Raw genomic sequence first — 12,305 nt, 5'->3', positions numbered from 1 at the left:
TCCCTTCCAACGGTGTTGAGGCGGGTGGGAACAGCAGGGGGTGAAGGTGCTGTGTTTAAAGAGGTGGAGTTATGCAGATCTAAAACGCGTGGATTGCAGCAGCAGCAAGCCGAAAAGTGCAGGCATGTAAGGGATCTAGAGGTTGACAACATGTCTTCTTAACGGGAGTCCAGGAGCTCATCTCCACAAATGGACTTTTCAGGATCCTTGGGTGGCTCCGTAGTTTGAAACCAATTCTGGTTATCGCTTCTCGGCCTTTTGGCTAAGATCAAGTGTAGTATCTGTTCTTATCAGTTTAATATCTGATACGTCCCCTATCTGGGGACCATATATTAAATGGATTTTTAGAACAGGGAGATGGAAAAAGAGCTTGCTCTGTCCACTCCACGCATTGACCTGGTATTGCAGTATCTCCAGGACCGGTGCACCCCTTCTTTAATGCAGTTTCTAAAATCAGAAAGAATTGAATTCAATGTTTTTTGTTCATTTTGCTTGTTTGTCGGATTTTGGGATGGACTCTTTGGCTTTGCTTTTCTTCTCCTCATTGGATTTTTCATGTTCAAAGTTGCAGAAGCCAGATTACAAGCTCATTTTGGTTCAACTTCAGCAACTGTGCATTGCATTGCCATGTAATGTGATGCAATGCTATCTTTCTAGCTCTCCCTTTTTACTTCCTTTTGGATAAACAGACATATTAGGCAAGCATTTTGGAGCTTTCACCTAAATAACTACAGGTGGTGAGATAAGCTGCACAATATAATTGACCTTTCAGTATATTGTTGCACACACACCATCTATTTAGCAAATGCCCTTGTTATCAACAGCAGCCTTTTAAACTCACCTGAGCTAACAGGTATGTGCGCTGGTTACTCTGCTGCGCTTAAAATTTCTTTTTTGGTTTGCTACAATGCCTTTTCTGAAACGTTGTCTCCTTCTGCTGGAACACTGACTTCTTTCATTTAATGCCTGCAGACTATAAAAGAGAACCCAACCCAAAAAGTTTGGTTGATTAGTCTGTGGCATTCTGTTAAACTGTTGCTTATGGCGGTCTCTGTGAGCTTCTCAGCGACATTCAGCCAGCCAGGTATCCTGCCTGCAGTAGATGGAATGTGGCAATGGAACGCTGGCTGCGCGTGTCATAATAGGCTCTGAGCCTTTATATACCTGTGCACAGCAGCAGCCACCTTCAGTCTGCTGCTGGACAGCCAGCAGCAGCAGCAGCAGGAGAGGTATGTAATCAGGAGCCCTCCTGCTAAGGGTAGACAGCTGCTCGTTCCACCCCACCCCCCGCCTTAATTGGTTCTCCTCCCTTCCAACGGTGTTGAGGCGGGTGGGAACAGCAGGGGGTGAAGGTGCTGTGTTTAAAGAGGTGGAGTTATGCAGATCTAAAACGCGTGGATTGCAGCAGCAGCAAGCCGAAAAGTGCAGGCATGTAAGGGATCTAGAGGTTGACAACATGTCTTCTTAACGGGAGTCCAGGAGCTCATCTCCACAAATGGACTTTTCAGGATCCTTGGGTGGCTCCGTAGTTTGAAACCAATTCTGGTTATCGCTTCTCGGCCTTTTGGCTAAGATCAAGTGTAGTATCTGTTCTTATCAGTTTAATATCTGATACGTCCCCTATCTGGGGACCATATATTAAATGGATTTTTAGAACAGGGAGATGGAAAAAGAGCTTGCTCTGTCCACTCCACGCATTGACCTGGTATTGCAGTATCTCCAGGACCGGTGCACCCCTTCTTTAATGCAGTTTCTAAAATCAGAAAGAATTGAATTCAATGTTTTTTGTTCATTTTGCTTGTTTGTCGGATTTTGGGATGGACTCTTTGGCTTTGCTTTTCTTCTCCTCATTGGATTTTTCATGTTCAAAGTTGCAGAAGCCAGATTACAAGCTCATTTTGGTTCAACTTCAGCAACTGTGCATTGCATTGCCATGTAATGTGATGCAATGCTATCTTTCTAGCTCTCCCTTTTTACTTCCTTTTGGATAAACAGACATATTAGGCAAGCATTTTGGAGCTTTCACCTAAATAACTACAGGTGGTGAGATAAGCTGCACAATATAATTGACCTTTCAGTATATTGTTGCACACACACCATCTATTTAGCAAATGCCCTTGTTATCAACAGCAGCCTTTTAAACTCACCTGAGCTAACAGGTATGTGCGCTGGTTACTCTGCTGCGCTTAAAATTTCTTTTTTGGTTTGCTACAATGCCTTTTCTGAAACGTTGTCTCCTTCTGCTGGAACACTGACTTCTTTCATTTAATGCCTGCAGACTATAAAAGAGAACCCAACCCAAAAAGTTTGGTTGATTAGTCTGTGGCATTCTGTTAAACTGTTGCTTATGGCGGTCTCTGTGAGCTTCTCAGCGACATTCAGCCAGCCAGGTATCCTGCCTGCAGTAGATGGAATGTGGCAATGGAACGCTGGCTGCGTGTGTCATAATAGGCTCTGAGCCTTTATATACCTGTGCACAGCAGCAGCCACCTTCAGTCTGCTGCTGGACAGCCAGCAGCAGCAGCAGGAGAGGTATGTAATCAGGAGCCCTCCTGCTAAGGGTAGACAGCTGCTCGTTCCACCCCACCCCCCGCCTTAATTGGTTCTCCTCCCTTCCAACGGTTTTGAGGCGGGTGGGAACAGCAGGGGGTGAAGGTGCTGTGTTTAAAGAGGTGGAGTTATGCAGATCTAAAACGCGTGGATTGCAGCAGCAGCAAGCCGAAAAGTGCAGGCATGTAAGGGATCTAGAGGTTGACAACATGTCTTCTTAACGGGAGTCCAGGAGCTCATCTCCACAAATGGACTTTTCAGGATCCTTGGGTGGCTCCGTAGTTTGAAACCAATTCTGGTTATCGCTTCTCGGCCTTTTGGCTAAGATCAAGTGTAGTATCTGTTCTTATCAGTTTAATATCTGATACGTCCCCTATCTGGGGACCATATATTAAATGGATTTTTAGAACAGGGAGATGGAAAAAGAGCTTGCTCTGTCCACTCCACGCATTGACCTGGTATTGCAGTATCTCCAGGACCGGTGCACCCCTTCTTTAATGCAGTTTCTAAAATCAGAAAGAATTGAATTCAATGTTTTTTGTTCATTTTGCTTGTTTGTCGGATTTTGGGATGGACTCTTTGGCTTTGCTTTTCTTCTCCTCATTGGATTTTTCATGTTCAAAGTTGCAGAAGCCAGATTACAAGCTCATTTTGGTTCAACTTCAGCAACTGTGCATTGCATTGCCATGTAATGTGATGCAATGCTATCTTTCTAGCTCTCCCTTTTTACTTCCTTTTGGATAAACAGACATATTAGGCAAGCATTTTGGAGCTTTCACCTAAATAACTACAGGTGGTGAGATAAGCTGCACAATATAATTGACCTTTCAGTATATTGTTGCACACACACCATCTATTTAGCAAATGCCCTTGTTATCAACAGCAGCCTTTTAAACTCACCTGAGCTAACAGGTATGTGCGCTGGTTACTCTGCTGCGCTTAAAATTTCTTTTTTGGTTTGCTACAATGCCTTTTCTGAAACGTTGTCTCCTTCTGCTGGAACACTGACTTCTTTCATTTAATGCCTGCAGACTATAAAAGAGAACCCAACCCAAAAAGTTTGGTTGATTAGTCTGTGGCATTCTGTTAAACTGTTGCTTATGGCGGTCTCTGTGAGCTTCTCAGCGACATTCAGCCAGCCAGGTATCCTGCCTGCAGTAGATGGAATGTGGCAATGGAACGCTGGCTGCGCGTGTCATAATAGGCTCTGAGCCTTTATATACCTGTGCACAGCAGCAGCCACCTTCAGTCTGCTGCTGGACAGCCAGCAGCAGCAGCAGCAGGAGAGGTATGTAATCAGGAGCCCTCCTGCTAAGGGTAGACAGCTGCTCGTTCCACCCCACCCCCCGCCTTAATTGGTTCTCCTCCCTTCCAACGGTGTTGAGGCGGGTGGGAACAGCAGGGGGTGAAGGTGCTGTGTTTAAAGAGGTGGAGTTATGCAGATCTAAAACGCGTGGATTGCAGCAGCAGCAAGCCGAAAAGTGCAGGCATGTAAGGGATCTAGAGGTTGACAACATGTCTTCTTAACGGGAGTCCAGGAGCTCATCTCCACAAATGGACTTTTCAGGATCCTTGGGTGGCTCCGTAGTTTGAAACCAATTCTGGTTATCGCTTCTCGGCCTTTTGGCACGATCCTTGTGATTGGTGTCAGGAGGCAGGTTCGTGATCACTGGAATTCTTTCTCGGCCTTTTCCGATTATAACTGCTGCTATTGGGAAGGAAGGAAGGTGTTTCTCGTACCTTTCGGCGTGGAAGGAATTCTGGATCGTGGAGGAGGATTTCTTCAGGACTGGAGTTCTGGACGCTGCTGAACAGAAGGGATCGAGTCTGGTGCTGTTATTTTTGGACGTCATCGGGCTTTCTTTTGAATTTTCTCTGTGTGGAAATGGAGATGAATTTGGATCAGGACGATGCCTACATGAAGGACACCATCCGGTTTGTGGTGAGTGTGGAATTTAGGCAAGTTAAAAACTTGGACTTTTTGTACAGGAAAGTCTTTACTCCTATCTTGCATATCAGCAAGGATGATTACTTTTGTGTTCAGTCATTTTCTAACAGAGGAGTACACGATGTGACTTTGAGAGGTGCTGGTGTATGTGAGAGGGTTTTTTCCAGTTTTAGATATGCTGCAGCCTGTGAGCATAGTGAGGTATTGGAAGGAATTTCAGCCACGCCTCGCTTTCAATTTGATCAAAGGATGCTAACAATACATATGTATAACCCTTTCATATCTGATGAGCAAGTGACTTCATACTTAAGAAGGTTTTGCTCCGTATTAATTATGAAAAAACGTTGTACGACTGGTTTTGGGGCCTGGAACGGCAAGAGACTGTATCAGGTCGTTTTTAAAAAGGACCCGTCAGTGGAGGGGGGTGTCTTAAGACCCCCACCAGTCGTGTTCATAAATAGAGATAGAGGCTTTTTGTTTTTTTCTAATATGCCACCATATTGTAAACGATGTCGGAAATATGGCCATATGGATGAAAATTGCGCCCCTTGTGAAGTATGTTCTGGCCCGGTTCATCAGGCGAGAGAGTGCCCAATGCAAGCCAGGCAAACATCTGAGGCTGATGCTGAAGATAAACAAGGGGATGGTGGGCAGATGGAGGATGGAGGATCAGAAAGTTCTTCTAATGTGGCGCAGGAAGTAGAGGTTCTGGCACCTCTAAGTAATAGAGAAAAAAGAGAAGAGAGGAAGAAAGCTGAAGAAAAGAAGAAAGAAGAAAGGAAGAAGGAAGAAAAGAAGAAGGAAGTAAAGAAGAAGGAAGAAAAGAAGAAGGAAGACAAGAAGAAGGAAGACAAGAAGAAAGAAGATAAAAAGAAAGAAGTAGAGAGGAAAGAAGATGGAAGAGAGGAAGGAACATTGGAAGAGGAAAAGGAGGGGCAACAAGGTATTGTGGATACAGTTGCTGCTCTGGCGGTATTATCAGAGATGTCGTCAGGGATTCCTTGTGCCCAGGAAAATATGGACTTAAGTTCAAAATCTTTGAAAAGGAGTACATGGGAAGAAGAGCAACAGGAGATCATGGAGGACTTGGGTGGGAAAAAATCTCGTGGTGACGCGTCTTCTTTGTTTGGGGATGTATCTCCCTCAAGTTCTTCTGATCAAGAATCCTTAATTGTGGATGTGAAATCACCTTTGGTAGATGAGGGCGGAGGGATTAGCCCTGGGCCTATTACTAGAAGATGATTACTGTTGTATCCCTGAATGTTCAGGGGTTGAACAATTTATACAAACGCACTGCATTATATGATTTTTTGAATAATGAGAAATGCGATTTTATTTTTTTACAAGAATGTAATTTAGAAAGGAAAATGAGCTATGAATATTTACGTGGAATATGGAAGGGTAACATGGTTTTTTCTGGTGGGAATGAATTGAAAAGTGATGGGGTGGGTTTTTTGTGCTCTAGTGAGTGGGAGGTGGTGAAGTATGAGGAAATTTACCCTGGTCGTATTCTATGTGTAGAAGTAATGAGGGAGGGTAAAAGGGTGCGTTGTTTTAATATTTATGCTCATACTGAGAAAAATCAAAGATTACATTTATTCGAGATTTTACAGCTTTTTTTATCAGGTGCAGATCCGATTTTAATTGGTGGGGATTTTAACTGCCAGTTAAATAATGTACGGGATGGGTCGGTAACCTGCCTTAAGAACATAATTTCTGCCTTCAGTTTAAAGGATGCATGGGCTATGGATGGTAGTAAAAAAGAATTTGAAGTTACGTGGTCAAACAGAGGTTTTACGTCTAGGATTGATCACTTTTTTATGTCTGATTCTTTTAAATGTTCCTCTTTTAAGACAAGTATTAATCCTTTTTCGGATCATAAGTTATTGGGATGCACTTTAGCAATAGACCCTTGCGGTAAGAAAAAACCTTCGCATTGGAAACTGAATGTTTCTTTATTACAGGGGGAGAATTTTAAAGAAGACTTTAAGGTTTTTTATAATGAATTAAAACTTAACAAAAAGGGTTTTAAGTGTATTTTAGACTGGTGGGATTTTATGAAGGGTAAGATCAGAACCTTCTTTGTTAAATTGGGAAAGAGGAAAGCGTATGAGAAAAGGCAGTTTTATGATGCGTTAAATGCTAATTTGCAGTGTTATTATTATTTTCAAAACAATGGAGTTAATATGGACAGCAGTATTAGTGAGGTAAAGGAGAAAATTCAGAATGCACTAAAAGAGAAGGGAAAAGAAATCATCTTCAACTCTAGGGTAAAGGTCCTGGATGAGGATGAGAAATGCACTAAGTTTTTCTTTAAAAAAATATGTGGAAAAAAGGATTTTATTGAGGTCTTAGAGGGTGAGGTGAGCCCAGAAGGGAAAGCATTGCAGGCCAAAATGTTTTATGATGATCTGTTTTCTCGAAAAAAGATTGATGAATCATTGAAAAACCATTTTTTAGAGGTTCTGGATAAAGCTCTTAGTGAGGAAGAAAAATTACTTTTATCTAGGGAGTTTACTAAGGAGGAGATATTTAATACTATTTGCACTTTACAAAATCAGAAGACACCAGGTGTGGATGGCCTCCCTGTGGAGTTTTACAGGGTTGTGTGGGATATTATAGGGGAAGATTTTTATGAGTTGTTTTCAGAAGTGGAGTCCTCTTTTAATATTCCCAAGTCATGGGCAGAAGGCCTTATTGTTTTATTATATAAAAAAGGAGGAAAAGAACTGATTAAAAATTGGAGGCCTATTACGCTGCTAAATACAGACTATAAAGTATATGCAAAACTATTGGCCAATAGATTAAAGAGTGTGATAGGGTCGGTTATTGAGGTGGATCAGTCTTGTGCAGTCCCGAATCGTAAGATTACCGACACGCTAATCTTACTGAGAGATATAATATGGGATGTGGCTGATAGGAAGCAGGACTTGGCCCTTGTTTCCCTTGATTTTGAGGAGGCATATGATAGGGTTGCTCATGAGTTTTTATTTGCCGTTTTAAAAAAAATAGGATGTCCTGGTGTTTTTATTGAACGTATTAAATGTCTGTATAAGTTATGTTTTAGTAAGATTTCTATTAATGGTTTTTTATCGGAAAATATTAATATTAATTGTGGGGTTAAGCAGGGGTGCCCCCTGTCGCCTATACTTTTCATTTGTGCAATAGAACCCCTTTTAACTGCTTTTAGGAAAGATAAAGTTATTAATGGCTTTTTTATTCCTGGCAGTAGGAATGACCAAGTGAAGGTTTTAGCTTATATGGATGATGTGTCAGTTTTAGTGCGGGACATTAAGAGTCTTCATAGAGTTTTAAGGACAGTTGTGTGGTTTGGTGGAGCATCTGGTTTTAAAATAAATTTAGAAAAATCAGGTGTTTTAACTATGGGTAAATTTCTTTTAAATTCGGATTGCAAGCTGATGAGAGTAATGGAAATTAAAGTTTTAGGGGTATATTTTACAGAGACATGTGGGAATGTGAGGAATTGGGAGTCCCTGCTTGAAAGGGTAAGGAAAAAGATTGATTTTTGGAACTTGAGAAGTTTAACAATGGAAGGCAAAATCTTGATAATAAAGCAGGTCTTACTTCCGATAATTTTATACATTTCAACTGTTTTTATACCTCCTATTAATGTAATGAAAAAGATAATTAAGTTATGTTTTAATTTCCTATGGAAGTCAAAAATGGAAAGGGTAAAAAGGGAAGAGTTGTACAAAATTAAAGGAAAGGAGGGAAAGGCTTCCCAGACATCAGAACCTTCATTTATGCCAAGTATTTAGCTAATTGCATATGCACTTTATTAGGACCAGTTTCTAGGCTGAAAACCTTTTTAACATACAATTTGGGTTTTTTTATTAGCAAATACAAATGGTTACAAATGCATTTGGATCGGCCATATAAGTTTATGCCATCTGGGAATTATATTATTTTAGAAAGAATTCTGAGGGATTTTAAATTAATGAATATGGATCTTAAAATACTTGGAAATCATAAGAACATTTTAAAAGTCTTAGAAAGCAGGGTGATAGCTAGTCCGGTAGAGCGATTTTCCGATAATGTTGTAGATAAAATTTGGATTAATGCAAATTTTAAGTGTTTGACTAATGAACACAAGGACTTAATATGGTGTAGTATTAAAGACTGTCTGCCAACTCGAGATTTCCAATATAGAAGAGGATTGGTACGGTTTGAAAAATGCCCAAGACGTAAATGTGCTGCTGGCGAAACAGCTATGCACATTTTTTGGAACTGTTGTTATGCGCAATTAGTATGGAGAAAGATTAGTAATTTAGTTAAAGCTCTAAGTGGTGTTAATTTTCTAGATTTTAATAGGATTTTTTACGGGTTGGGTGTCAAGGATGAAGTGTTCAAGGTTGTATGGATAATTTTATCTTGTGTGAAAATGGCGCTTTGGAAAGCTCGGAATATTTTGATTTTTAAACATAAGGAAGTATCGGTACAAGAATGTATTAAGTTATGCCTAAGTTATATGTTTTTATATTTCTGGAGAGATAAGGTGTTGTTTGGTGATAAAAAAGCTAATGAAATTTGGAAGCAAAAAGATTGGAATGTACTTACCTTGTGATGTTCTTGTTGCACCATATGTACCCCCCTGTAAAAAATGGAAATTCTAAAGTTAAAATGAAAATAAACTGGAATATGGAAAAAAAAAAAAAAAAAAAAAAAAATCTGTTCTTATCAGTTTAATATCTGATACGTCCCCTATCTGGGGACCATATATTAAATGGATTTTTAGAACAGGGAGATGGAAAAAGAGCTTGCTCTGTCCACTCCACGCATTGACCTGGTATTGCAGTATCTCCAGGACCGGTGCACCCCTTCTTTAATGCAGTTTCTAAAATCAGAAAGAATTGAATTCAATGTTTTTTGTTCATTTTGCTTGTTTGTCGGATTTTGGGATGGACTCTTTGGCTTTGCTTTTCTTCTCCTCATTGGATTTTTCATGTTCAAAGTTGCAGAAGCCAGATTACAAGCTCATTTTGGTTCAACTTCAGCAACTGTGCATTGCATTGCCATGTAATGTGATGCAATGCTATCTTTCTAGCTCTCCCTTTTTACTTCCTTTTGGATAAACAGACATATTAGGCAAGCATTTTGGAGCTTTCACCTAAATAACTACAGGTGGTGAGATAAGCTGCACAATATAATTGACCTTTCAGTATATTGTTGCACACACACCATCTATTTAGCAAATGCCCTTGTTATCAACAGCAGCCTTTTAAACTCACCTGAGCTAACAGGTATGTGCGCTGGTTACTCTGCTGCGCTTAAAATTTCTTTTTTGGTTTGCTACAATGCCTTTTCTGAAACGTTGTCTCCTTCTGCTGGAACACTGACTTCTTTCATTTAATGCCTGCAGACTATAAAAGAGAACCCAACCCAAAAAGTTTGGTTGATTAGTCTGTGGCATTCTGTTAAACTGTTGCTTATGGCGGTCTCTGTGAGCTTCTCAGCGACATTCAGCCAGCCAGGTATCCTGCCTGCAGTAGATGGAATGTGGCAATGGAACGCTGGCTGCGCGTGTCATAATAGGCTCTGAGCCTTTATATACCTGTGCACAGCAGCAGCCACCTTCAGTCTGCTGCTGGACAGCCAGCAGCAGCAGCAGGAGAGGTATGTAATCAGGAGCCCTCCTGCTAAGGGTAGACAGCTGCTCGTTCCACCCCACCCCCCGCCTTAATTGGTTCTCCTCCCTTCCAACGGTGTTGAGGCGGGTGGGAACAGCAGGGGGTGAAGGTGCTGTGTTTAAAGAGGTGGAGTTATGCAGATCTAAAACGCGTGGATTGCAGCAGCAGCAAGCCGAAAAGTGCAGGCATGTAAGGGATCTAGAGGTTGACAACATGTCTTCTTAACGGGAGTCCAGGAGCTCATCTCCACAAATGGACTTTTCAGGATCCTTGGGTGGCTCCGTAGTTTGAAACCAATTCTGGTTATCGCTTCTCGGCCTTTTGGCTAAGATCAAGTGTAGTATCTGTTCTTATCAGTTTAATATCTCATACGTCCCCTATCTGGGGACCATATATTAAATGGATTTTTAGAACAGGGAGATGGAAAAAGAGCTTGCTCTGTCCACTCCACGCATTGACCTGGTATTGCAGTATCTCCAGGACCGGTGCACCCCTTCTTTAATGCAGTTTCTAAAATCAGAAAGAATTGAATTCAATGTTTTTTGTTCATTTTGCTTGTTTGTCGGATTTTGGGATGGACTCTTTGGCTTTGCTTTTCTTCTCCTCATTGGATTTTTCATGTTCAAAGTTGCAGAAGCCAGATTACAAGCTCATTTTGGTTCAACTTCAGCAACTGTGCATTGCATTGCCATGTAATGTGATGCAATGCTATCTTTCTAGCTCTCCCTTTTTACTTCCTTTTGGATAAACAGACATATTAGGCAAGCATTTTGGAGCTTTCACCTAAATAACTACAGGTGGTGAGATAAGCTGCACAATATAATTGACCTTTCAGTATATTGTTGCACACACACCATCTATTTAGCAAATGCCCTTGTTATCAACAGCAGCCTTTTAAACTCACCTGAGCTAACAGGTATGTGCGCTGGTTACTCTGCTGCGCTTAAAATTTCTTTTTTGGTTTGCTACAATGCCTTTTCTGAAACGTTGTCTCCTTCTGCTGGAACACTGACTTCTTTCATTTAATGCCTGCAGACTATAAAAGAGAACCCAACCCAAAAAGTTTGGTTGATTAGTCTGTGGCATTCTGTTAAACTGTTGCTTATGGCGGTCTCTGTGAGCTTCTCAGCGACATTCAGCCAGCCAGGTATCCTGCCTGCAGTAGATGGAATGTGGCAATGGAACGCTGGCTGCGCGTGTCATAATAGGCTCTGAGCCTTTATATACCTGTGCACAGCAGCAGCCACCTTCAGTCTGCTGCTGGACAGCCAGCAGCAGCAGCAGCAGGAGAGGTATGTAATCAGGAGCCCTCCTGCTAAGGGTAGACAGCTGCTCGTTCCACCCCACCCCCCGCCTTAATTGGTTCTCCTCCCTTCCAACGGTGTTGAGGCGGGTGGGAACAGCAGGGGGTGAAGGTGCTGTGTTTAAAGAGGTGGAGTTATGCAGATCTAAAACGCGTGGATTGCAGCAGCAGCAAGCCGAAAAGTGCAGGCATGTAAGGGATCTAGAGGTTGACAACATGTCTTCTTAACGGGAGTCCAGGAGCTCATCTCCACAAATGGACTTTTCAGGATCCTTGGGTGGCTCCGTAGTTTGAAACCAATTCTGGTTATCGCTTCTCGGCCTTTTGGCTAAGATCAAGTGTAGTATCTGTTCTTATCAGTTTAATATCTGATACGTCCCCTATCTGGGGACCATATATTAAATGGATTTTTAGAACAGGGAGATGGAAAAAGAGCTTGCTCTGTCCACTCCACGCATTGACCTGGTATTGCAGTATCTCCAGGACCGGTGCACCCCTTCTTTAATGCAGTTTCTAAAATCAGAAAGAATTGAATTCAATGTTTTTTGTTCATTTTGCTTGTTTGTCGGATTTTGGGATGGACTCTTTGGCTTTGCTTTTCTTCTCCTCATTGGATTTTTCATGTTCAAAGTTGCAGAAGCCAGATTACAAGCTCATTTTGGTTCAACTTCAGCAACTGTGCATTGCATTGCCATGTAATGTGATGCAATGCTATCTTTCTAGCTCTCCCTTTTTACTTCCTTTTGGATAAACAGACATATTAGGCAAGCATTTTGGAGCTTTCACCTAAATAACTACAGGTGGTGAGATAAGCTGCACAATATAATTGACCTTTCAGTATATTGTTGCACACACA

At 41.5% G+C, this 12,305-nt stretch overlaps 6 non-coding genes across 6 annotated transcripts; all 6 read left to right on the top strand.

Annotated features, from left to right (window-relative positions):
• The first annotated feature begins 242 nt into the window (after positions 1-242).
• LOC141176700 (U2 spliceosomal RNA) lies at positions 243-433 on the top strand. Its single transcript, XR_012253363.1, has one exon. It is a non-coding gene; the product is annotated as a U2 spliceosomal RNA (small nuclear RNA).
• Positions 434-1,548: 1,115 nt separating this feature from the next.
• LOC141176688 (U2 spliceosomal RNA) lies at positions 1,549-1,739 on the top strand. The gene has a single exon (XR_012253352.1). It is a non-coding gene; the product is annotated as a U2 spliceosomal RNA (small nuclear RNA).
• A 1,112-nt stretch (positions 1,740-2,851) lies between these two features.
• On the top strand, positions 2,852-3,042 carry LOC141176675 (U2 spliceosomal RNA). The gene has a single exon (XR_012253340.1). It is a non-coding gene; the product is annotated as a U2 spliceosomal RNA (small nuclear RNA).
• A 6,113-nt stretch (positions 3,043-9,155) lies between these two features.
• LOC141177956 (U2 spliceosomal RNA) lies at positions 9,156-9,339 on the top strand. The gene has a single exon (XR_012254448.1). It is a non-coding gene; the product is annotated as a U2 spliceosomal RNA (small nuclear RNA).
• Positions 9,340-10,451: 1,112 nt separating this feature from the next.
• Positions 10,452-10,642, top strand: LOC141177635 (U2 spliceosomal RNA). Its single transcript, XR_012254211.1, has one exon. It is a non-coding gene; the product is annotated as a U2 spliceosomal RNA (small nuclear RNA).
• A 1,115-nt stretch (positions 10,643-11,757) lies between these two features.
• Positions 11,758-11,948, top strand: LOC141176662 (U2 spliceosomal RNA). The gene has a single exon (XR_012253329.1). It is a non-coding gene; the product is annotated as a U2 spliceosomal RNA (small nuclear RNA).
• The last annotated feature ends 357 nt before the right edge of the window (positions 11,949-12,305 follow it).

The sequence above is a fragment of the Phyllobates terribilis genome, unplaced genomic scaffold, assembly GCF_046119375.1.
Source record: "Phyllobates terribilis strain yellow unplaced genomic scaffold, ASM4611937v1 Scaffold_27__1_contigs__length_16484149, whole genome shotgun sequence".
Classification (NCBI taxonomy): Eukaryota; Metazoa; Chordata; class Amphibia; order Anura; family Dendrobatidae; genus Phyllobates; species Phyllobates terribilis.
Note: the sequence above shows the minus strand (reverse complement) of the source record. Positions and strands in the feature narration are given on the sequence as shown.